The sequence below is a fragment of the Columba livia genome, chromosome 13 (genome assembly GCF_036013475.1).
Source record: "Columba livia isolate bColLiv1 breed racing homer chromosome 13, bColLiv1.pat.W.v2, whole genome shotgun sequence".
NCBI lineage: Eukaryota > Metazoa > Chordata > Aves > Columbiformes > Columbidae > Columba > Columba livia.
This window is the reverse complement of record NC_088614.1, coordinates 6,140,299-6,165,835: the sequence shown is the minus strand read 5'-3', so window position 1 is coordinate 6,165,835 and position 25,537 is coordinate 6,140,299. Positions and strand designations below refer to the sequence as shown.

General features: G+C 46.0%; 1 protein-coding gene across 4 annotated transcripts in view; it reads right to left on the bottom strand.

The window, feature by feature from the left end:
• ANKRD11 (ankyrin repeat domain containing 11) overlaps positions 1-25,537 on the bottom strand; it is a 136,871-nt gene that overhangs the window by 107,726 nt on the left and 3,608 nt on the right. For 3 of the 4 annotated variants that reach the window (XM_065028721.1, XM_065028719.1, XM_065028720.1), the window contains exon 2: positions 4,547-4,626. The exons of the other annotated variant lie outside the window; for it this stretch is intronic. The gene's annotated coding sequence lies outside the window, so the exon portion shown is untranslated. The remainder of the gene's footprint in view (positions 1-4,546; positions 4,627-25,537) is intronic. 4 annotated transcript variants of the gene reach the window in all.

Here is a 25,537-nt window from a genome sequence, read left to right as displayed (position 1 = left end):
AAGTGTAGAATACATTAGGTGATACAAATCTGCAAAAATCTTAATTCAAAAGTATACTTTTTTAAATAGGATTTTTGTAGTCATAATGTAGCCCTTTCGGAGAATAAAATTATTCAAAAACAAGTCAAAAAAATGAACCAAACAAAAATTATTTTCCATCTTTTTTGGTAATTATTGCCATGGCTTTGTCTAGTTCTAAGCAGGACACGAGAGGAAGGAGGCCCAGTGTTCCATGAGGTTGTGAACTGCTCTTACCAAGAACTTCCTTTGGTGTCGTGGTGAACACGCAGAACTGAGCTACACCCAGGGAATAAGTCAAGCAAGACGTTTTTCAAAGAAGTTCCTGCTTAGCTCAGATCTGTTCATTAAGGGCACTGCATTGTGCACACGGACCAGGTTGGCTTATTAGCAGCAGAAAGGCTGGTGAAAGTGAATTAATGCGAGCGCTTCGCTCTCCAACATTTGACATGCGGGAAAGGAACCTCCCTACCCACACTTCTCCTGAAAGGTGCCTTCAAATTGAGGGCACGTAGGTGGCATCTGCCAAAAGTGGCATGTGAATAACATTGGGAATTTAACAAATTCTGATAAAATACAGAGAACTGTAAAAGCAGCAATTCAAACACTCAAATCAGATGCTTACACTGAGATTACAGCTTTTTCATTGGGGTAGAGGGAAGGATTTGAAAGATCTTCTCTGCAGGTGTCAGAGGTGTTTGGTGTCCAAAAATGCGAGTTCCTTTGAGCAATGAAGAGACCTGGGTTCACAACAAAGCCACCTCTGCCTGCAGTGAAGATGTGGCTTTAAAAATTAAATGTAGATTATCTAGAAAATGGACAGACAGAAAAGCTCCTGGCTCCCGAGGGCCATGGAAACCCACCCGAGGTTCCTGCAGGACAGCGTCCGAGCGGAGCCAAAGGGAGCTGGGCTGGGAATTCTGACCCACCTCCGGCACAAACCCAAATCGCCTCCTCTGAACACTCCAGGCAAACCTGCACCTGGAAAATGACCCAGCTGCTCTAAAGCACCTCCAAAACCTGTCTTTTTCTGAGAGAAAGGGCTCCAGCATTGCAGGGGTGGGTGAGGCCCACAGCAGGACCGTTGAACCCAAGCCACACAGTTCCCTCTTCAACGCTACATGCGACTACTAATTCCACCTGCATGCAGCTCCAGGCCCTGCCTCACAACACCTCAGATGCTCGCCCCAAAAGCCAACGTTTCCTACTGTAGCACCCAGAGCCTCACCGCTCAGCTCGGCTGTGACCGACCTGCTCAAGAAAGAACACACGCGGTGCTGCTGGTGTGTGATCCTCCAGCCCCTCTCGTTTGGAAGGGATAAGAATTGAAACGTGGAAAAAAAGGCTGGAAGCTCAGAAGAACACTTCTATGCAAAGAAGCGTCTTCCTTGTGGAATACTAAGCTCTATTTCCCCCAAAGCAGTAAAAATTGAAAACTGTTCATGAACACATTTCAGAACATTAATAGAAAAATAACAAGCAGTTAAGTAAAATCACGTTCCACCTAAACAACACGACCATTATTGCAGCATCTGACTTTCAGAGGACAATTCAATCCTGGCAGCGTGTACTGTAATTGCTTTTCCACGACGGGCCTCAGCTTTACAATTGTCTCCTTCTCGGGAGGTCAGAACACGGCTTGGCTGCGGCTCTGAAAAGCAATTCTGTTCAGCAGCACTACCTTATTCATTCTTTTAATCTTACACCTACATATTCATGATGAACTCTGTAACATACCGGTGCCAAAGCTGTCATCAAAAGCTGCTGTAATCTCTGTGTGGATAAAGCCTTGACCCCCATGCTGCCCAACGAAGCTGCTGGGAACCACGAATCCCACCAGCACTGGGTCCGGAGCTGCAAACCCGGCAAGTCCCGAGCGAGCCCAGGGCAGCGGCCGCTTCTCGCTGCCGACAAGGAAAAAGCAGCTACAGCGACGAACCTCCTGGTTTCGGGCAAACCTTTCAAAACAATTCAGTGAGAAAATACCTGTCCTACTCGTGATGCGAGAGCTGCCGTGTTGCAGCCACCCAGGCTACGTGAAGCTGCCATCTCACATAGTCGACTGGACTCCCTTTTTCCCCACCCATTTGCATGGAACCTCTGCTGCTATTGCTACACAAACTGCAGGAAAAAACAAAAAACAAAAAACAACAAAAAAAACCCACAACAAAACATAAAAACCTCAAGTCTGTTGTAGAGAACTGAGGGTAGCAATGTTTGCAGCAACGCCCGTATTTCGCAATGAAGGAGCCATCTACCAAAATGGAGAAATCTCGGAGTTTCCCAACCCTTCCTGCACCGGCACAGCCTCCAGCACCCACTGCAGCGCCAGCTCAACCGGGCAGCGCGTCATACGGCAAACCAGCCGCTAAAACCTCTATGTATTTCCATTTTATCTAAACACAGAATGTCTCGGTGACCAGGCTAGCAGCACAGCATCACCAGCAGCGGGACAGGCACATGAGATGGGAATAAACCACCTCCCAGGGACAGAAACACCCACACCAGGTCTGCAACCAACAGCAACGGCACAGTGCACGCCCCTGAGTCCCCTCCCAGCACAAGACCCACAAAGCAAAATCACTCTTTCCTTTTTTTCTTGTTTGTTTCACGAGTCAGGGAAACATCTGACTTGATACTAATTATTTCTTTCTACACAGCGTGAATATTTTGTCACATCACACATCCTCAACCTTCATCTGTCAAGTTTTTCCATCCACGGTTTCAGCTAGAGCCATAATCAACATATACACAAAGTATAAAACATCCAGAGAGAAAAGGGCTAAAAAGATAAGAGAAAAAAAGCATATGTGGCAAACTTTTTCAAAGGGCAGCTGCCACAGTGATGTGGTGCATAATATAAGCTCTCAGGAATAATCCTAAAAGATATTAGTGGCCAAAAGGCAAGTGATGCAGACAGAAGGCCCTGGAGAGACGCAGTCTGCCATAAAGCTCCATAATCTATCAGGAAGCAAGTAATTTTGCCCAGTGGGCAAGTCTACTATGCAAATCTGTTTGAATGTTTAGTAAGTTTAAGTGAAAGGTACTGCAATTAATACTACCCTGGTTTAAAAGCACGTCTTGCATTCAAAAATGCAAAACACCATTTACTTCAAAACTCGGAATAAAGAAAATCTTTGCACCGAGCCATGAAATATAACAGGTAGTAAACAGCCTGTTTTCTAATTGCCATCGGGATTCAGCTCTGTTTTTGCAGGGACTGCAGAGCAGCCTCAGGGCAGGAGGTACTGCACAGCCAGCAGAAGGGCTCCCGCTCCAGCCGCCCTCATTGCTCCGCTGCAGCAGGGGAGTCACCGATGCCTCGCCTGCTTTGCTTCACCTTTAAAGGCCTCTACTGCTATTAACATTCATCAAGGGAAATTGAAATAACGCCTTGTCTCCACCTGAATACCTTGGAATTATTACAGACAAACTAAACTGGAATTATTATGGATAAACTAAATGCAAAGATTGCGTGGGATTTTTTTTTTCTCAAAACCCAGGACAAAAGAAACCTACCGGCTTGCAAAGCCGCCTGATTAAGCAGACCTGCATTTCCACGCGGAGTAACCCACAAAATTTATCACAACGACCATTTCAACACATGCTCCCACTGCAGCACAAGCCCAGGGGTCAGCCAAGCACCCCGCACTGCAGGTTCCCCATGGGAGACCCTCCACGGCGTTTCTGGCAACACTGAGATGACCTTGAACTTCACGCCATCGCCACGACACACACGGCAACCCTGAGCACGGCAAACAACGGCTTTTATTCAGCTTGAAAAACACCCAACTGCCAGCAACGCACAGAAAACCAGCACGAACCAGCTCCCTCCTCCCGGCCACACCTGCAGCTGACAGCACCGCCCCGCTCATCTCGTCCTCTCCAAAATGTCTGAGCAAAAATCTCTTCCTGCCGCCCAAAATTCCACTCCAGGATAGCCTGTCATTCCTACATCTGATAATGCTACCGAAAAGTTGAATCCTAATGCTGCACCAAACTGCAGTCTCAGCATATTGGGAGGTTTCTCTGCCCAAAATGAAACACAGGTGCCATCTGTTTCAATTATACTAATCACAAGGAGATATTATATTGAGAAACTGACACTTTTTAATAAACTTTTTTTTTTTTTGAAGCGAAGAGAAAGAAAGAAGCCCATGATACTCTAGAGGATGTTGAATACCCAGCACGCAACAGCCCCAACAAACTCCACAATCCCGTGAACAAAGCGGCACTGGAACTGCCCCCACCACAAAATTCACTGGGGCTTTCACCGAACTCAGGGAAAAACCTGTTACATGGGAAATAACACAAAACTGAAAGGGCACCTTAGAACTGAAGACACATCCTAAGGTATTACAGTTAGTACCTTTAAGTCATTCCACGGAATTTTGCAATTTTTACCTTCAAATCTCAGAAAATAAAGAAGACATCAAAAAAATATCCACACACCAACAAAAACATCGCCATGGACACAAGCACTCGCTGGGTAAGAAAAGATGTGGACAGAAACAAGGTAAATATTTACCGATTCCATAGCTGAAAGCTGTCTTTAGCAGGACATATATTAAAATCCAACAGAGGTGTGTCCCAAAAACGCTGTGTAATCTGAAAAACACAGGAATTGTTTCATTAGAAAACTAAAACACACAATTTACTTTTATTCACAACAAGCATGCTATATTTGAGTACACGAAGACTACCAAATAAAACCCCTTGCCTAATCCAGAAATAAACCTTCTGATAAATAAACCTTCTGATAACAAGTCTGTACAAACAGAGGAACGAAAGAAACTGTGGAAAACTTAGCAGAGCATCAACCAAGTTCTGTAACTTGACAGTAGACTAAACAAAAAAACGTACTTGTCTCAAGGTTTCTGTAACAATCTGTGTGGTTTTACAGGCATTTTTTTAATGAAAAAAGGTAAGTCACATCCCAGCGGTGAGAAACTCGTGACCCGACAGAGCGCGCGGGGACGAGCGAACCGCCCGGGCCGCCGTCCCGGGTGCCCCGCGCCGCTGATTCACCTTTTAAACACCTTCTGTGGAATTACCCGGGACACAAGCACTTTCTTTTCAAGCACAGCTTGGACCCTTGCTCTGAAAAGCAGTTAATCTATTACAAATCTCTACATTTCCGTTATTTTTTAAACAGCTCTTGCTCCGCCTCTCACGGATATTTTTCCGGCTACAAATTCCCAAAGTGAAATTTCTGGTGCCTGGCAGGAACCAGCAGCTCTCAGCACACACGGCAAAGCAGAATTACATTCAGCAACTGGTACACAGGAGGCTTGGCAGACGATTTCCAGCCCCAAACCCAGTTCCTGTGCCCCTCTGGGGCATGGGAAGGCTCGGGGGGACCGTCCCCGCAGCCTCGGTGCTGCTGCTGGACCTGCTGCTCTCTGCCTGACCGGCACCTTCACTCCGCAAGAAATTCATCTCCCAGCCAGAGCAAACTAGTCTGTTCCAGACGAGATCTCCACAAACGTCACTGTGGGTTTCCAGGTGACCCGGCCGGCTCCCCGGCTGCAGAGGGGACACGTTTGGGACTGCACGGCTCGGCAGGAGCCACACAAGTCACACCAGCAAGGGTGAGCCTGAACTGCTCATAAGCACATTTGTGGGTTTGCAATGTGCAAGACCAGAGCGCTTGGGCAGAGCCATGTGTAAAACACTGTCTTATGCCGGATTTTTTGTGTCCACGAAGAACCAAACCACCTCCAGATACCTGCTCAGCATTAGCAGGTTCTCACTTGCAGCTGTAAGGAACATGCACATATGGAAGGAGTCAGCATACGCTCTAAGCAAAACCGCAGAATTTCTTCAAAACGTGCATTAGACACCCAGCAGCAATACCTGAGCTCCGGTTGTACTTCCACAGCGAAGCAGCTCAATAAAGGATCTATTTAACCAGAAATGAGCTGTGCCGGGCGAGCAGCAGCAACAGCAGCGCAGGCCCTGGCCACAGGGTTCACTGGGAGCTCCACATCTGCTCCTGCCAAGCTCCCCACCCAAAACCCCATGTCCCATCCAACCTCCAGACCATGTAAACCACACTGAGGGACACAGCAACCGACCCCTGCTCCAGCTGACAATGGAAAATCTGGATTTCTTCTAAATTACCTGTTCTTCTAAAAGGAAAAATTCTAAAACCTGATTTTATACTCAAAAACATACATATAGAAAGTCACAAGTGGGGAGCTACAAAGTACAAACTGTGTTCTTTTCAGAACATTTTACTCGCTTGCTCCGTTTGCAGTTGCCCCTTAAAAACTGCTAAAGGTTCCACAACTCACACCGACCAGCGCCATCCCAAGGACCTTCACACTGCTCCTCCTCCCACCTACCCCCTGCTGCTCGTGTTCTTTTCCCAACACCTCATACTGACGCTTTTACCATGGAAGTCCTTTGGGGCAGCCAACCGCCACTATTTAAACCTTGTTGTAACCTATTATCATTCTCCCAAATTCTGCCTGCACCACTGTAAGGCCTGGCCTGCTCATACTACACTGCTTTAAACAGCAACAGATTTAGTTTCCCATAGCCATTTCACAACTTTGCAGTCAACAAGACTGGCCTATGCAGAGCTCGTGACACAGAGTCCAATTTTATGCTCTATTGCTTACAAACCGCTGCTGGATGTGCAACACTTGCCTTCCAGCGGGATGGGTTTGAAGAACCATCAAGGAGAGTCCCCAGGATGAACACGCACAGAACCTGGGAGAGCCTCCTTTGTTTGGAAAAGCTTCTACTCCCTGATGAAAAGTCAAAGGGAAAATGTTGAGATGAGCAACACAGCTGCATCCAGGGCAGAGCCGCTACCAGTTGAGTCTGGGGAACCACAGTGAAAAGGAACAGGACAAAATAAACCCAAAAACCCAAAGGAACACGCAAGGGCATGTGGTCCTTGCTCAAAGGAAACCCTGCAGCACACAGACTTTTCCAGACAAGTAAAAGGGAAGCAAATGAAAGTTTTCTGACAGTTTTCTTTCAAAAGAGCAAAGGAGATGGAGACATACGGCTACCTCATGGATTTTTCCAAGGCGAGTTGCGAGGCCCTGAGTGATCCCCCCCAGATGAGATGTGATGGTGACACCTGCACCGCAGCTCTAACGCCATCACTGTCCTACTCCTCTTAGGCTCTTCTCCTCCATAATAAGTCACAACTCTAATTAGAGATACCCACTTAAACAGAGACAAAAGATAAACTGGGGGAAAAGAAAAAAATCTGAACTTCCAACTACATTACCTGGAAAATCAGTAGCGCTACTTGCTGACAGTAGTGATCATGATCAATTCTGAACAAAACCATCCTAAATCTCTACAGGAATCCTGTCCCATGACATACTGATACACAATTTTGAGGATCTATTTATATCTGCTTCCTGGCCTACATACAGCGATTCTATTCATCACTTAGCTCACATATAAAATATACATCAGTGTTGTAACTTTGCAACAGTGATCAGCTCTGAGCCAAGTAACTTCCACAACAAACGCTACAGCATTTTTATGAAATGGTTGTCACATCATTTACGAAGTACAGCAAATACTTCAGCAGAAGATGCCGACCCGGAGATGATGCGCAGAACCTTACTGGCTACACGTGTTCTGGCCGCTCGCACCATGTTGCTCTTCTGCAGAATCCAACATTTCAATTTAAAACCAACTTCACTTCCAAAACCTTAAATTATAATGAACAAACACATTTATCCATCCAATTTTCTTAGCTCTAGTCTGATGAAAAGGTATCACTGCACAAACTAACGTCATCGTCCTTGTTTTCCCTCCGGTGACCGGTGGCCAAGCTCAGTGCAGCTGCACAACCCGCTCCGCACCACAAACCGTTCACCCTCCCTGCGCGCTCAAATGGCAGGAAAAGGACCAAATAATTAAGCGTTCAAGGCGACCAGATTCAGGTTCAAAACAGGCTCAAGCTTTCAAGATCTGCGACGCTTTATTTTATATTAACATCAAGTAATTTGGAAACTATGCGTAAGCAAACAGTTTCATTAAAAAAAGTGTTTCAACCTCTAAGTTCTTGCACCAACTTCTGCTCTTTAACACGTTGTCCTCAGCAGTTCCCACTGATTAGTTATTGATTCATGTTGCTGCACTCCCAGACAGATCAGTGAACTTCAGATTTAGAGCACACGGTGCAACTTTTCCCAGCGCTCACCGAAAAAATCAGGAATTAAGTAATTCAAACTTCTTCAATAAAAGGGTATCTTGTAACTTTAGAGAAATCAGTATTTGTAGATGGAAAATGCTTTACATTCACAAGATGTGACCTAAAAAAAACCCAACAAACCACAAACTATACTTGCATTAAGATTAACTATAGACTATTTCCATCAAAGCATTTTGGGGCTGGCAGGGAAACACCAACTGGTCGCAGTAGTGAGGCAAGAGGTGGATTCATAGACCGATCTCAGCCATGAAAGAATAAAACTTGACCAGCTCCATCTCTATGAAGAATGTGCTTGAGATTCAACGTTATACATCCAGCTATTTCTGAATGTGACCAATTGAATGCAACAAGGGTTCCATGTTCCAGGGAGCAGGAAAGAACCCATCTGCTGAAGTCAGATATGAAAGAATCAAGAGACCATCCTCTCCACAAGCAAGTATGTTTTTTTTCTCTTATTAGTGCTTCTTTGAAGCAAAAAGTACAAAGTTGTGTTTAGATTTAAAGAGAGACTTGCATCGGTTCAGATTTTACGGTGATCCAGAGCTAAGGAGTGTAACGGGATCCCAGCAGGAGCGTAGATTCTGGTTTAGACCAACTTGGAACGGAAAAGGTCTCTAGGGAGCAGGACAGCATTTGCCACAGTGCTCAGCTGCCTCTCCCAAAATAATTTCAGCAAGAGACAACATTTCAATGAGGCATCTGAGGGCTCCAGCACAAACACCCAGTGGAGAACACACAGCACAGGGAGCTCAGGCTGCCGGATCAGCTCCAGCACCTGACACACACAGCTCCAGCAGGTACAACACACGCGGAGGGGGGGAAACAGAAACGTTTCCAACGCTATCCATGGGCACGGGGGGTGTCTGCACAGCTTCACACAGCACCCAGACCACCTTCCACCCTGCTGAAACCTGTGAAACTGGAAAAACACACTGCAATTCACCTGTCTGAGGAAACAGAGCTGGGAGGAGAATCCATGAGCAATCAGTACTACAGACCCCATGTACTTGTTATCTTCCACAAATATCTGTAGGTACCTCTGCAACAACAGGGATTGTTTTCCTGCCTGGTTATAGCATCAAAGTCTGGTAAAACCAAAATAACAAGTGCTGGAGTTTGGGGAAGAAATCAAAGTGCTTCATGTACAAAAATTACTGGCTCTGCTCCTTTCTGTAGGTTTTGCTTACACCCCCGAGATCCAACAGTCCTTTCCTCTGGCCCTCCAGGGGACACACGGCGAATAAAAATCACCACACTTGAGGTAATTTCAGTGCAGAGCCTGGACAAGAACATCCAGAGCGCTCCACACAGCCGTCAGGAAGAGAGGGGAACAGGAGAGGTGTCGCACTGGAGATCTGAACAGGGGAGAAAGGGCTGTTTCCAAGAAACACGCAGAAATTAGAGATAAATAACCTTCAACTGAAGTGCCCTGCATCCTATCAGCAGGTTCCAGACCGAGCATCCCCGACACATCCATGCTGTGTTCGGGGGACCAGACCCAATCGTGACCACTCCGGCGCTTCCAGAGGACACGTCCAGTACCAAAACGCCAAAGCACAGAGAGAATTCCACTAGTGCTTAAAATAAAAAGAAAAAAAACCTTTCAGTATGTTTGATTGTGACCACAATGTAACATCAAGTAAAATTTAATTTTATAGCTTTCAGAAACTAAGCACGTAATGTATTTTAGGTCTCAAAGTTCCTTTATTTTGCCCTGCAGACAATATGTGTGCTGAGATCTACATTTTTTAAAGCTCCTGTCATCTTTGCCACTCGATAAAAATACAAAATAACCTGATACTGTCCTGAAAAACACAGATCAAGATACTTATACATGAGCTGAAGAGCCTAAGGCTCAATTTATCCCACTAAAACAAGCATGAAAGGAAAGATGTGGTTCCTGTGGAACCAAATCGTCCTTTAAGTGTTTTAACTGAAAATCTAACACAGACAAAAGGCCACAAAAACTGCAGGTTGAGTCCTCTAAATCCAGGAACAACCGAGCTGTTCGGAGACCTCCAGTAACCAAAAAGAATCCAGGGTCTGTGACATCCAACACCTGGTTTCAATGTCTTCCAAGTATTCCTCAAGATTTCTACTTTTTTCAACCAATTAAATGGCACTGATCACAGTATTTACACACTGATCTAACACTGGGGCTCAGCTCCCACCACCAATATTCCGGGCTGGCCCTGAGGAGCTGCTGACACCACTGCTGTCCACTCTACAAAGGGGAATGGGAAACAACACTTGTGGACGGTACCTTTCCACGTCTTGTTTTATAGAAATTAGACTTGAGAAGTTCAAATAAAAATTCTGCAGTTCATTTCAGTAGGTCAAAAGACAGCATAAAAGTGCTTAACTAACCCTAGCGTTTGAACTACATTAAATTAAAATGCTAATTATCAGCAGAAGCCCAACATTTCCCTGAGTTTAACCCTTGCAAACACACAACAGGCAGTTGAGCACAACTCTGAAGTCACTGGACGTTCCAACTTCATTACTGGTTATCTGTTCACAACAGACATTTCAAGTTCTCTGTCCCTCGAGAATATGTCAAAATTGCCAACTCCTAAAATTACGCAGAATTTCTCTCGGAAAGATCTGTGAAAGGGTAAAAAACCGGGGCTGTGGGAGCCCAAGCACAACCCAAGAGCCGCGATCCCTGCGGTAACCGGTTCTCTCGGTAACCGGTTCTCCCTTCGCGTGGGGTGGCAGAGGAGCCCAACAAGCCTCAACAGTTTCCACTGGAGCAGATTTTTCAATTCCGTGCAGACAATTAAGAGCTCTGGAAACACACAAGCATGTTCCCTCAGCTCTCCCCCTTCACCATTACCACTCTTCTGTGGCTTCTCTGATGAGTGGAAAGTATTAAGTCAAAATACAGTTTCTGCAATTTCCTTACCCAGCCTTGGAGCGAAGCTCAAGGCTGCAGCTCGTCCTTCTGTCCTGGCAAGCGGAGACAAGACTGGGGCTGGAGGACAAGCTGCTTTCCAGCCTATGATTTAGTCTGCGTAACTTAAAAAAAAAAACCCTCCCCTGGTTTTAAAAATGTTAAATACGTTAAAGATTATGCACTTCTATCAGCAAATGGATACAGAAGTCTTAAGTACATGAACAATGCTTGCCTTCTAATGGCATTCACTTAGAGCAAGTGGTTATGTTTGTCATGGATAGAAATAAAAAAATGGTTATGCACCCAAAAATAGTTGGTATCCACTGCCGCTTCGGCAGCCTAGGGAGCTACAGCCATCCTTGTTTGTCAGCCCCAATGCTTCCAAATAATCCTCCAGACACTATTTTTCTTCTTTAGAGCTCCAATATGAAATGTAATTACCTAAGATTGCTGGGTCTTTCCAGCCTGGTTGAACCTCTTTCAAGAGACACATAAACAGGTTCATTTCTTCATTAAGTGAAGTGCACGTGCAAAGCAAAGACACTGTCTTGCTTGGGAAGAACACGTCAGTGTTCCTGGTACACAGCAAAACCCAATGTACGTGTTAAGCCCCTGAGAATGTGTTTCCAAGAAAACCATCAGCACAGAACAGCAGCACCGTATCTGCTCTCAAACCAGCAGAGCTGGTTGGCCGTCCAGCCAGCAAACTCAGCATCAACGGGTACAGAACCCTCAAGCTGGTTATTGTCAGGTATGGTTAGCAGTTAATTTCTACGCCATTTGGAAGAGACAGAGGATGCACAATGGTGCGAATACTCAAAGCAGAACAGTTCTGTGATTATTTTTAGTTCACATGAAAATGAGAAGAAATTGTAACCTCCATATCCCAAACATCTGTTGAGCCCCATCTGAAAAGTAATACATGTCCAACCCAATTATTCTATAGTCAGATAATACGACGACAGTATGAATAGCACTTTTTTGAAAGCTTAAGTACAGCAGCATACATGTAGACATGTACAATGAAGGGCATAACGCAGCTGAAAACCAAACGTTTTAGGAAGCATGGTGCAGTAAAAGACTTTTGGGCCAACACAGAAACTAACACATAATAAGTTCAAGTAAAAGGTAGGAGGCAAAGACAACAAACGTTCTTCTCGAGCATACAAACAAGAAGTAATAAAGGAAAACAAGCACCGCTGAAGTCAACAGCACAAATGGTAACATCCCCAGATGGTGACAATTAGAAACATTTATGGGAAAACTAAAATAAATTAATCAAGTACTAGAAAACTTAGTTTATATTCAAAAGCTACAGAATTGAGGTTTTTAACAACAAACAGCCAGAATCACCACAGATTCATCTGGCAAACTGGGCTGCCAGGTTCCCTGGCTCAGGCAGTCACAGCCGCCCAAAACCCCACCACCTGCACTCCTAACACAAACAACCCCCAGGACCAGGGGAACGTCCACCACTGGGGATCGAAAAGATGCACGGTAAAGAACATGCTGATACGCCATCAAAAGGGACACTCAAAGGTGAATTTGAAGAGACAGAAGCACTGTCCATCTTTGAGAGCTCAGAACAACCCACTGCGCTGAAACAAATGGGGACAAGCTGAAAAACCATGAAGCTCCAACTTGTCCTAATTCAGCTGCACGGTGCCGGCCTTCCACAACCCTACAGAAACAAACATGTTCTCTGGAATCAAACCAGTAATTTAAAGTTAGATCATCGCTGTTGTCATATCTCAGGCACCTTCTCCTTTTCATTCCTGCTAAATACAAGTCTGAAACAGGACACACTGCCCATCATTAGACCAAATACCTTCCCTGGAGCTTGACTAAGAGCCCTTTCCTCATCCGTTCCACTCCAATTCCCTTTGTAAGTTCTTCTCCAGGAAGGAAGGAGGGTTAACGATGCTACTCGCCTGGGAAGAGCATCGCTTTAAAAATATGAGTCGGCAATTTCTTACTCCACACTCAATTTTAACACATTGAGAAAATACAGACCATTCTTGGGAAGAAAAAAAGAGCGACAGACACATTTGTCACCTTTACAGTCTCAGATATTTGCAACCATGCAATTCAGTGGCAAATTGGATATAGGTTACTATTAATAACTGAACTATTTCCTGTCCTCTCTGAAAGCTGATTTGTGAGAAGGATGCAGGCATCCCATTTAAAACGCACTAATTAGCCAAGGAGGAGTCCAGGAAGTCACCGTTCAGCCTTTGAGAACATACACAGTGTCTCTCAGAGGAAAAAAACAGGGCAGGCGTACCCAAGGAGCGCACAACCACCCGCTCCAAGCAGCGGTTTGCAGCCTCCTCGGCCAGGAAAATGCTGTGTAGCCACATGAACGATCCAGCTGGAGGCTTCAGCAACTCAGATCCAGGTTTCCTCTCTCATCAACATGCAGGTCTTGCTCCAGGGCTCACACCAGATACGTGCAGCCCCCACAAGGACCAGACACCGTCACCTGCCACCACAGCAGACACAGCTTGATGGCCCAGGAGGTCCCCAGAAAGCAACGTGAAAAATGCCACCATTAAAATGTGCTCACGTTTTCAGTTTCCAGAGTCAGGACAAGGGCTCTACAATCACCTCAAATTACATCGCAAGGAGAAACCATCACGGACGCGTTTCCCTGAGTCACACACGGCATCTCACCTCATTGTCTAGGTCCTGGCAAGTTAAGGTCAGGATAAAACGAAAATCTTTAAAAATATCACATAAATGGAAAGCACCTACAGCTTCCACTGATTATTTTTCCCCCTTCTATTATAAGCCCTGAACGAGTTTAAGCAGCAGTTGCCCTCATTAAAGAATTTGCTCCCCTCACGTGTTCCATTCTCCTGAAAAATGAACCCCCTGGCAGCAGCAGGTCTGGGGAACGGCAGGAGGAGGGCACGAAGATCAAATAATAGAATAAGTCCAACGTGTGTCTGTGTGTGGCAGCGGTACCCAGTGCCTCAGGAGGGCTGGAGGTGACATTCCCAGTGACACGGAGCGGGGAGATCTGCCCCGTATCCCCAGCCTCTCCCACCGCCATGTGGCCATAAATCAGCTTAACCCGCCAGCCCAGCAGAAAACCTGCTCATCTTCCTCTGCCCCCGGCCGCCCAGCGCAGGAGGGGTGAACAGGACGCGGGGGCATACAGTGAACCTGCCGTGCATGAAACCACACCCCGAGAAACCCTGCACACAGCGGCGAAAGGGCAGAGCCCTTCCTGCAAACAAACAGCGCAGGGGGTGGCAAGGAAAGCGCTCAGAGGACAAAAGGACAGGGAGTTCGGATTAAACCCAGTCCCTTGATCCCTGGCCAAATGGCCTACCCATAAGCCCACGCAACTTCCAGAGCCAATTTAAAACCCTGAGTGCGCTATACTTTAGGTTATAAAATCATATTTAGACACACATTCGAAGTGTTCTTTGCTCTGCTGGTGGCTAAAAACAATTCCTTTGTCATCAAATCTTGCTCCAGCAAGCTGACGTGACGTTTTTAACTCAGGAAATAAGATAATTACAGTTCAAGGTAAACAACTACAACTGTGCATCATAAACAGCTTCTAATTTTAAGCCCGAGTCCCTCCGATGCCATCCATATTCCACAGAAAGTTCCCTTACAAATGTTTTCTGTTGTCTGAGCCCTGTTGCCAACCAGCAGCAGCGGCAGGTCCGAGAACCACGGCAGGTGCAGCCGGTGCAAGTCCAGTAGATGAGCTCCCATATCCACATGAGTCCAGGTCAGCCAAACACAGCAGGAGGAAGATACACGCTGAATCTCAAATATCTTGACAGGTAAAAACCATGTCTCATCTCTCTTAGAAACACAGAGAAAACAGCACAGAGACCAGAGCTACACACATGCAAGGTTTGGTGCAAGTCGTTCTCTCTCCCAGATCTCAGACGCCCATTGCGCTTCCCCAGGGAACAAGCAGCAGGATTGCAAGTTACAACTTGCCGCGAGAACATCAGCTGCTGAGCTGTTCAATGAGAGGCAGGAAACTCACCTACGGCTACTGGCACTGGGTCTAAACCAGCCCTTCTCCTGCCGCTACCAGAAAATATCCTCCAAAGTTACCTAGAAACAAAGCCTGACAATAAACAGAAGCTTCACCGCTGAGACTCCGTAAGGCAGAAACGCCAAAGCACAATGTCTGAATTTGCCTGAACTCCAGGGAGGTGTGGAGTGCAGCGAGCTGTCTGCCCGCCGGATGGATCACTGCATGGAGGCGGCAACAACTCCAAACTCAGGGGTGTTCTCCTGGTAGGCTTTCATTCCTCCTCATCCAGGGAAAAAGTGCTGAATTACAACCAAATTAACGTGGCTGAATGAGATAATGCAGTAGAGCAAGGGAGACCCGCCGCAGACAAAGCATTCTCAAGCAGTTGTGCTCAGAAGAGACAGAAGTGGCCAAAACTATTCAAGCAGCCAGTTGCGAGAACGGCGCCGCTTCTGCCGGAGACTAAACAGCGACGGGAATCACGTGGAAGGCTGAGCAGCCCGGGAGAGCTCGCTCCTCTAAAACTTCTCATCATTAAACATTTGCAAACAGCCCCACCCCATTTCTGCTATTGTTGTCAGAGAGGGAATTCCAACCAGAACAATTATTCCCACCACATTTCTCTATTGAAAGAAGAAAAATGGTAACGCTGTGCAGCAAAAATATTATTTACCCCATAGTTCAGCCAGTAACACAAGTCTCCTTCTTAAAGAAAAAAGGATTAACGTGCCTTGAGCCCGTTGTGCAGCAGCACAAATGTATTTTTAGGTACAAAGGCTGGCAAGGCAGCAGTACGGTGTGGGTCTCCAGGTTGCAGTGAATGTGGGAGGTCAATCTCCCTGCGCCCCGAGAGGCTGGTTGGGAAGAGGCCACTCGGAGCACAGGGAAACAACTCACCCGCTCCTGCGGAAACCCCACACGCAGCAGCTCCTCTGAACTCGTCGCTGCCCCACAGCCCAGCCCCATTCGCACTGTTTGTCTGTGTCAGAAACTGCCCTTCCCATAGCCCCAACCAACCAACAGAGCCACGTTCGGCACCATCCGTCAGGCACCGCATGGGAGAAAAGTGCCTCAAACGCAGCCTGGGTGGCCAAGAAAAGGAGGGAGCAGAATGACAGTTTAACTTTACGGTGTTTTATCTCCAAGTAACACTTTTTCATGACTTCTGATAAGGTATTAGCTGTCAGACCAAACCCAAGAGCAATTAAGAGAACCTTAAAACGTTCTCAAAGTGAAGCTCCAGAATGAGTCAAATACTCTCTCTGCCACAGAAGCCATTCTGCTCTTGCAGTGCTAACGAATGTTTAACCCAATTTTCAGGTGCAGGAGTCTAGTCAATGAGTCCACGGAAGGTCACTTAGTCACCACAACTATGCTCACAATATAATTCATCAAGCAACCCTCAGGAAAACATACCTCAAAGCTTTGCTGAGACAGCTGCCTCAGACTGGGAAAAAGTCAAAAACCAAATGCTGTCCCTGCGTTAGCCGTCATTTGCACCCATTTACATACAGACCACAGGGTCGTGTGGGTTTTCCACTTGTTCTAAAAACGTTAAGCAGGCTGCCCAGCCGTGTTCCATCGATATAATGACATCTCCTTGACCCAAACCACAGGCTAAACACCCATCGTGCACCTCCACCTTCAGTCCCACGTGAAGCTGTTCCTATGATACCGGAAATAGCAACTCGACACCAGCTCCTAGTATTTTCTTATGCTATTACATAACACTAAATTCTCAAACAAAATACTTCCAAGTTACAAAGCACCTAGTATGGAACACTTGATTTTTGGGTAGCTGAAGTCAAGCAAAAATGGAATAAAATTCAGATAAACCTATGAATTACAGGGAGAAGGTGTTAGTTGTTCCATAAATTGTCCCATCTGATAGCTTAGAGATGTCGGCATTGTCAGAACACATTCCCTACCCTGTTTGAAGAGGCATATTTGAGTATCCCAAACATGTCGCTTAAGACCACAAATTAATGGTCAATTCTGCGCATTTATGTGACATTAAAAAAAGGGGAGGGATGCAAGGTGTCTACAGGAGACCCAAAATTCCTGACTACAGCCCAGCCACTTCTCAGACTTTTATTAAAATGAGACCAGCCTCGGACTACAATTCACATCGGCAAAAACGCACCAACATGAGCCATGCAGTGATGGGCACAGGGCAGCAGCGCTGAGGAACAAAGCACACACACCACTGTGCATATACACCTTAGAAAAATGGCCAATTTATACCAGTGCACAGCTTTCACAGACGGCAAGCAAAATTCTACTAAAATATGGTGTGTAGGTATAAGAAAAATAAAGCTGGAGTCAGCCCTTCCCCCTCCAAACACTTTAAATAGGATGTCATCAGCACTTGTTTATACGGCATTGCAGGAAAAAATGCCTGGTTTCTTAATGCTGCATTATAGAACCAAATGTTACTCAATTCCTTCTGTAAAGTACCGAGAAATAACTGCGAGACCATATGTACCCGAATGCGTCCACGTGCCGGAGTCACCCGGGCTTGCGTAACCAACACTGGGCGTCTCACCCCGAAGAGCAGCAAAGGGCCAACACACGCATTTCCTCTAAGACCTAAAACCAACCTAAAAATTCAGTTTGAGGATTCTGGGGAGGCAAGTGAAATTCAAGCCTCTAAGTTACAATTTAAGGTTTCTGCCATGAAAGTACACAGACAAAAGAGAATCCCATGTGGTTGATTTTTCTCTCCTTTAGCTCAATCTACTAAGCAAAAATGAATCACTTGCTAATTGACAAGTTCAGCTTGAACCAATGCCACCACGACTCGGATCTCGGTAGCAGGTCCTTCCAAGGCTTCAACAAGCCATCCAGAAAGCAGAGACCAGCAGCCTTCTGTTTCCTCAGCGTACCCTAGAACATCAGGCATCCGAGCACGGGCAGCAGGAAATCCGAGGGAAACACGGGCACAGGTAAGAACAGCAGCCACAGCACAAGGTGGAGGACATGGGGGCCAAAAAGGAAACACGCAAAATAGACCCCAAATCCAGAGACGGGCAACAAATGGAACTAAAATCCATCTTCCCCCCACTTCTACCTGCTCTTGGCCAAATGCAAATGTTTGGGGTTTTGTTTTGGTTTTGGGTTTTTTCCTTCTAAGTGTGACTAAGTGCTCTGGTACCAGTGCTGGCCAAAGCTGCTCTCAGGTGCCACGTCTGAGGTCGAAAGGTGTTCACCCAGCTGCAACCACCCCCAGGAAGGCACAGACACATCATTAGGAAAAGCAACTCAACTTTTTATGCAAAGAAAAGGACAACAAATGTTTCATCGCTGTGTTTCAGACATTTAATGTCTTAAGTCGAGCCATAGCAAAGAGCATTGCTAGTCAGGCTATTACAGCAAATTAATTGAAAATGAAGTCTAAGAGACACTAAACTTAAGTAAATATATATCAATTCCACAATCACCATAGACAGTTCTTAAAACTTCTGCAAAACAGAAAAGCACCCTTGATAACTCTGAATATTAAGCTGAGGTACCACAGGCATCTTACAAGTTTATTTATATAAAGTGCCTGCTGCAAATAATCCCAGTTCCTTGGGTGAGCAGGGCGGTGATTAACAGAGGTCCATTAGAGAGCAAAGCATCACCCAGCTCTGAGCAGCCGCCACATCCGAGCGCGTTGCCACGGCAACCGCGGAGGAAAATATAAAGCAAATTACAGTTAAATGAAAATTATTCTCCATGACAATATATGTTAATGCAGAAACATTTGCAAGGCCATTCTGGATAGAATGTTTACATTCACACATGTGTTTACAAAAATAAATAAAAGGCTGGAACAGCTAATGGATCAGCCAAAGATAAGGATCGTAGTCTTTTTTTATTTCTTCAAGTTTTAATGTATTCAGAATTCTCCAAGCTAACAGAATGGAAAACAAACCACCTTAACAAAGGTATTTGCACATTTAGATCTAGTATACATCCTTTGAGGAACAGTTTTTCAGAAGATCTAGCATGTGCATTTTTGAATGTTGTGATCCTTTAATTTTCCTGGCTGCAAACAAAGAGCATATATGTACCTCCTCATCCCAGGAGAAAATGTTTTAAACGAGAGACTAAGGCACTCAGAATATTTCTAGAGATCTGACTGAAACTGGAATAGTGACTTATTTTAATCAGCTATAACTTATTTATTGAAAACTGTTCTATAGCTCAGAATTTGCAGCGTTGACTCTACAGCTCGGAGAGTCTTGTACCTCCCCAGGTTCAAAAGCAGCACAAGTCAATGAGAATCCTGCACCAGATACTTTTAGAAAAGACCACAACTGAGGCTTTAGAAGGTTATCTTACTCTCCTACCACAATCACTTAGCCTAAACAGTCCTTTTTTTAGGGAATAACTCAGTTTTTAAATATCTTCTGAAGCAGGAATTCAGTAAATTGCAATGAGGTTCATTCAAGAGGTAGCCACTTTTTTTTTTTAATTCATTTGGCTTGTACCCCAAAGAAAAGCACAAAGAAAGAAAGTAGGTTATAAACTGACTATCAGTCTCTTTTCCCCTCTGAAACGCCACGTTTAAGAACGCTTTAAAATAGTGCATTGGAAAAAAGCCCCCTCTGAGCCGCGGCTCACGTCCCCTGCCAAGTTCCTTTCCCATGGAAATGGGCTGTGTGTTCGCGGGTAACACAGGTGCAGCTTCTGAGGAAGACTCAGAAAGAGCACAAGGCGCTTTTTGAACCCATTTCAGCAAGCTGGGAACACAGAAGGCGCCATTGACTCCGCTGGCACATCTGAACTTGCTCCGTACGCGCTCCCCGACCTCTGCATCTGCCTCGTGCCTCCACCTACAGAACAATACTCGAATCATGAGGATCATAAGTTTTTATGACAGTGGGAAAACTGCAATATTCTCCACAAGTTCACTCCACCCTGCACATAAAACTGCTCATAGGTTCAGCCATAAAGCAAACTACCTTCTTTGAAGTTCAGCTTAAAGCCCTGCACACGTTATACAGCCAATCTGAAAAAAACGCGGCATATTAACATTTTACATAACCACGCTCGGGGAAAGCACCATTCGTTAATCACTTGCTGCGACTGTTGACACAAGCAAGTCAGGTCAGAAAGTAACAAAACTCTGCACAGGTGAGCTCGGGTTCCCCACAAACACCCAACACACCCTGGCAGGTCCATCCCCGTCCCTGCGCCGCGCTTGCTGCAGAGCCCATGGCGGCACCACCAGCATTTCAGCTCATTCAGTCACTGATCTCAGCGCAACCACGACTCCCTCCACCTTTCTACAGAGATACGCAGACTGTCTCCACACAACGCAAAGAAAACAGCTACAAACCTCAGGCTAAAAAAAAAAACCAAATCTGCAAATGGAACTACCGTAGCAGTTGCTAGGTTCCTTTTAAAACCTTCCCTAATTGCCAGGATTGGGTTTCTGCTGAAGCTCTTTGCTGCAGCAGTGGAGGGGCTGAATGTTGTTTTCACAAATGCGCTTCTAAAACCACAGGCTGCATGTCTGCAGCAGCAAGTATTTATATTCTGGGCACAAATGAGATCATGCCCGCAGCACCATCCTCACGCAGGTGGATCCCACCAGGTCAAGGCACCTTTTGGGATGCCGAGCTTGGGGGTCGGGTACCCTCAGCCTTTTGCAGAGAACCGGCTTACCGTGTCAAAAACACATCTGCATCGGAAAAGCCATTTTCTCTGTAAATGTAAGCAAACACATGCTAACGTGAAGTACAGTTCCAGGGAAGCAACATAGGGCTTGCACCTTTCGCACCCTAGTACAAGGGGATCGGGGATTGCCAGACCTGCCGTGCACCCGGCTCTATTGCAGCCTGCATGGAGTGAATTAGCATCAGACAGACAAGGTAACAGCTCTGTGCATACACCATCAGAAGGATTCTTGCAGATTGCCATCCCCTTCACTGCTCCCTAAGAGTAAATTCTGCCTACAACTATCACTGGTAACATGGTGGAAAAGAGTCCTATTGTTCAAACACAGGACAAATCCATATGACAAAGATTCAAAGAGCCGGTCTAACCACAGACAATAAGTGGTGACAGTGACAAGCCATTAGTGGTACACACAACAGGCATACAACAACAGACCTGACACTGCCAGCACCCCAAAATCTCATCCCTGGCAGAAGTCTCCGCACCCCCAGATCCTTCACCTCCTGCAGCTTCACTCCATTCTCAAGCAGTTTCCTCCCACCATGCGAAAACAAGGCCCAGATCTCGAGAGGATGATCTCAGAGAAAAGCAGAAAGGCAGGAACAGACGGGAGGGAACGTCAAAAGGCAGACAGGCTAAAATTAGAGACAAGAAGCCTGGATGAGGAGGACCAAGGCGAGAGCAGAGCCGAGCAGAACCTCTACCACAGGAGGGAAGGGACAGACTGAAGGGGGAAGAAACACGATGGTGGGTGAGGCAGAGGAAGTCAGCAGACCGAGCAGACTGCTGAAGGAAATTCAGCATTTTAAGACCACAACCTGTAGCTTTCTCATTAAGAAGCACTACTCAGCACACCAGGAAAAAGCCACAAAGTTGACTTCTCATCTGATCTCTTAGGGCTAACTCAAAGGCAATCCAGCTCTCCCCACAGAACAAGTTTAACACCCCAGTACCAGCGCTGATCACATGGGAAGGTGATTTAATTCGCCACAACAGAGCAGCTCTGAGTCATGCCGGGCACCTCAGACGAGGGTCACAAACCCAGGAGCCTCCTAGGCTGTTGGCAAAGCCAGAGAGTCCCCAACACGAGTGGGACGGCCACCACCTGCAACCTGTGGGGACAAGGGACAGCTACAGCCAGGAAGGAACCCAGAGGAGATACTGCAGGTAGGAGCTCTCCTCATTTTCAAAATTTGCATACTCTCACATGTCTGTTCTGAGCTGGTAAGACAAAGAGTTGGAGTCAAAGGTCAATGTTCAAGGAGCGCAAATTTCCTCGTCAAACTCGGCTAGCGCATTCAATTCTGGGACTGCTCAGAAAGGTAGTTTTACACACGGAAACACACAGGCTTGCTTGTCGCAGACCCACGATCTTGTTGGGTAAGCGCGTCTGCCTGTGCCTCACTGCAAGATGAAACCAAGGAGACAGCTCGCTGTGGGAAGCAGCCAAAGCCTGTAACTAGAGCACCAGCTCAGCCGGTGCTATTTAAACCACCAGCCATGGGCAGGATGTTTGTTTCCCCCACACACACCCCCCTTCCCCGCACCTACCTATATCTCTTCCCAGCATCGGCATGGCTAATCTTATCCAGCTATCTAAAGATATCACTATAGCAGTACGTTATAAATAGGCTTACATCTTCAGTCCGTCCGAGGCGCGATGCCATGGCAGAAGGACAGTCGGTGCAGCGAGCAGCCTGTGTCCTTACAACAATCTGCAACAGCCATCACGCCACGCAATGTGGAAAACACCCAAAGTGTGCAGTCTATCCCAAAGACAATGGCTTTTCCCAGGGTCCCAGCACCACCACAGCCAGCAGGACACCAGCTCTGTCACGGCTCTCAGGACACCATTCCCAACAAGAACTTGGTGGAACTTCAGCCTGGCTGCTCCCGGCCTCAACCAGCCCGCAGAAAATCCAGCTGCTCACTAGTAATGTGGAGCTCCTGGTACAACTTGTTTACACAGAGCAGGTCATAGGATAGGCTGGAAGGTGTAAGCAGGATATAGTTTTTACGGCTCTGAACTCCTGCCCAGATAAGCTGATAACACTGTGCACAGGGGGAGGGGAGCACTTGCATGGCTGCTTTATTGAAAACTAAGATGCACCAGGAGCCGCAGTTAAGAATTTTATACTTAATAATGAAGTTTCCATTCACCTTATTTTCCTTTAAAGCTATTTAATGTATTTTTTTTAGGAGTTCCTAATTACACATACTTTCATTTCCTATCAAGATACTGAGCACAGCACAGTATTTATTTCCAGAATCTGGCCCAGGCTGCCTCTGGACCACGGTGCATGTTTTACAGGGTAACATCTCCCTTCTTTGCCATGCCTGTGATACAGTTTTAGCCGCATTATGCTGCTCTAAAGGTAAATTATTTTAGACCTCTTCTATACTGCAAAGCTGTCAGTCTCTTAAAAAGATACAGAGCTTAAACAAAGCTGCTTTTACACATGCTAAAAAGTTCTCTCCCATTTCCATTTTCAAAGCCTGTAAATGTTGTTGCCAAAGAAGAAACAGGCATGCACTTCACTCACATATGAACCCAGCACAAGCACTAACACTCTTGCACTGAACAGCAGAATTAATCTTTCAACGTTTCCACGCAACGTCAAATGTTGTAACCTTTGGTTTACTAATATAAACACAATATACAATCAATAGTTCGCACCTGCCACTGCAATGACTTACAGTGGAAGGTTTATTTTAAAAACACTAATGGGATAAGTTTGGTTTTCTTTGAGGCAGGGGAAGCAAGGCTGCCTATGGATTTTTAGAGGATAAATAATTCAATGCATGAATGCCAAGGGCAGCGCTGCACACATCCATATGGCAGGGACAATGCAGACAGTAATATATGCTCCACATCACCGCCCTGACAGCCCTTCAACCCTGACCTAGAAAAAGCAGCACTTTCTGCCGCTACAGCAGCCGCTTCACCCCGTCACCGCCACCCCACTCCACCAGGACTGCCCAGGCTTCAGGCTGATTTGGGGCAGCATCCCCAACTCCTTGGCCCTCACAAAACACAATTCCAGCCTCTGTTCACAACAAGCAGAACAACCTATTCACACCACACACGGAAGAAAATGAAAATTAACTAGAAGAGACACAGGTTTCACAAGTCCTTTTGAGGCGCTCGTGTCCTTTCACTACCAGAAGTGCAGAAGGGCCAGGATGGGTCCTCACAGCGCAGTCCGGCAGAGCCAGCGGTGCTGAGAGGGACAGGACCACCCTGCCCCACTGGCTTCTTTTGGTGGCAATTTGATCATTTTTCTACATCCTACAATTTGGGGGAAAACACTGAAGAATCAAGGGGAGGAATTTTGGAGCCCAAAACACCTGATAGAATTAACCACACCTTCAAACAGGATTATTTCTTTTTCTGACCCCAATTACTCTTTCGGTTTATTAAACAGAACTCATATACGCAGAAATGTTAACACCCTAAAGAGTCACATAAACAGAAAAAAAAAAGTCTGAGGGCACCATTATAAACAGAGTTAATGGAACTCAGTGATTGGAAATGGATCTTGAAAGCTGTCAGATCAAAGCAAGATCTTTCTCGTGTAAGGACTGCATTACCCTCGGAGCCACAGAGCTAATACCATCTATAAAAATATTTTGCTCAAATAAGTTAAGAGCAACAGCGTTTCATCTGTCAAAAGGTGCGAGGCTTTTATGGGATTAGCCATTCCACATACAGCATAAAAATTAGAACTGATTTTTAAAAGCCCTCAGCTGACAGAGACTCCCCAGCCCAACGCCGTGCCCGCTTTCTACACACACACACTGCATGCTGAACAGATTTTTCACTATTAGCATTTAAGCTGCTTCTTATTTTTTTTATTTTTATATTCTTGTAAAGGATTACAAATTGGCATCACCTGTGACCGGCCACAGATGAAGCTGGCACCGCCACCCAGACTCCCATTAAGGTCTTTAAATACCCAACAGCTGCATGAGAAAATACACCAGAAAACACCAGTTCTCACACAGGAAAGCTTGAAAATCCCAGGTACAGTGGAACCCACTCCAAGCCAGGATGACGGTCCCTGTCCCTCCACAGTGTTTGCCCACCCACACCCCACAAGGCTCTGGCTGCACAAATCTGCACTGTTTAGGATGCTGGTGATTTCCAATAATTGACTACACAAGCTTCCCTTTAACATTTATGCGAGGATGTTTTATGACCGTGCGCCAGTGGCATACAAATGACCCGACACTTTGCTGAGAATCCCAGCGCTCTGCACCCTCCAACAGCAGCTCTGTGCCTCTCATCTCTCCTGCAGGAAAGAGAAAATATTTAAAAGCTGCATACAAATCACGCCTGTAAAGCATCGTGCAGACAGTTTTAAATTAGATGGGGTAAAAATATATATGAGTTTATCACGAAACACTAAAATCTTTGCTATGGAGACACCAGTTTCTCTCCACGGCCTTTTACAACCACAATACACACAGTTGGCACTTGCGATGGAGGCAGCAGGCAAACCACCTTTACTAGAGCCTCATCAAGGAAATACAATTAGAATAACAACCATCATGTAAATATTTCCAAGTATTATTTGCTTTGCTGTACTGAAAAGCAGCCATACCTGCCACTACTTGCTAGGTATCTACCACCATTAAATCTTAATACCGAGGAAGAATTTCAATCCAGCAGGCAGACTGTCGAGCCTGAAATTCAGGTACTCGGCACAGAGGGAGGGAGAGGGGCCAACCTCGTCACTAAGTCATCACCGGGCAA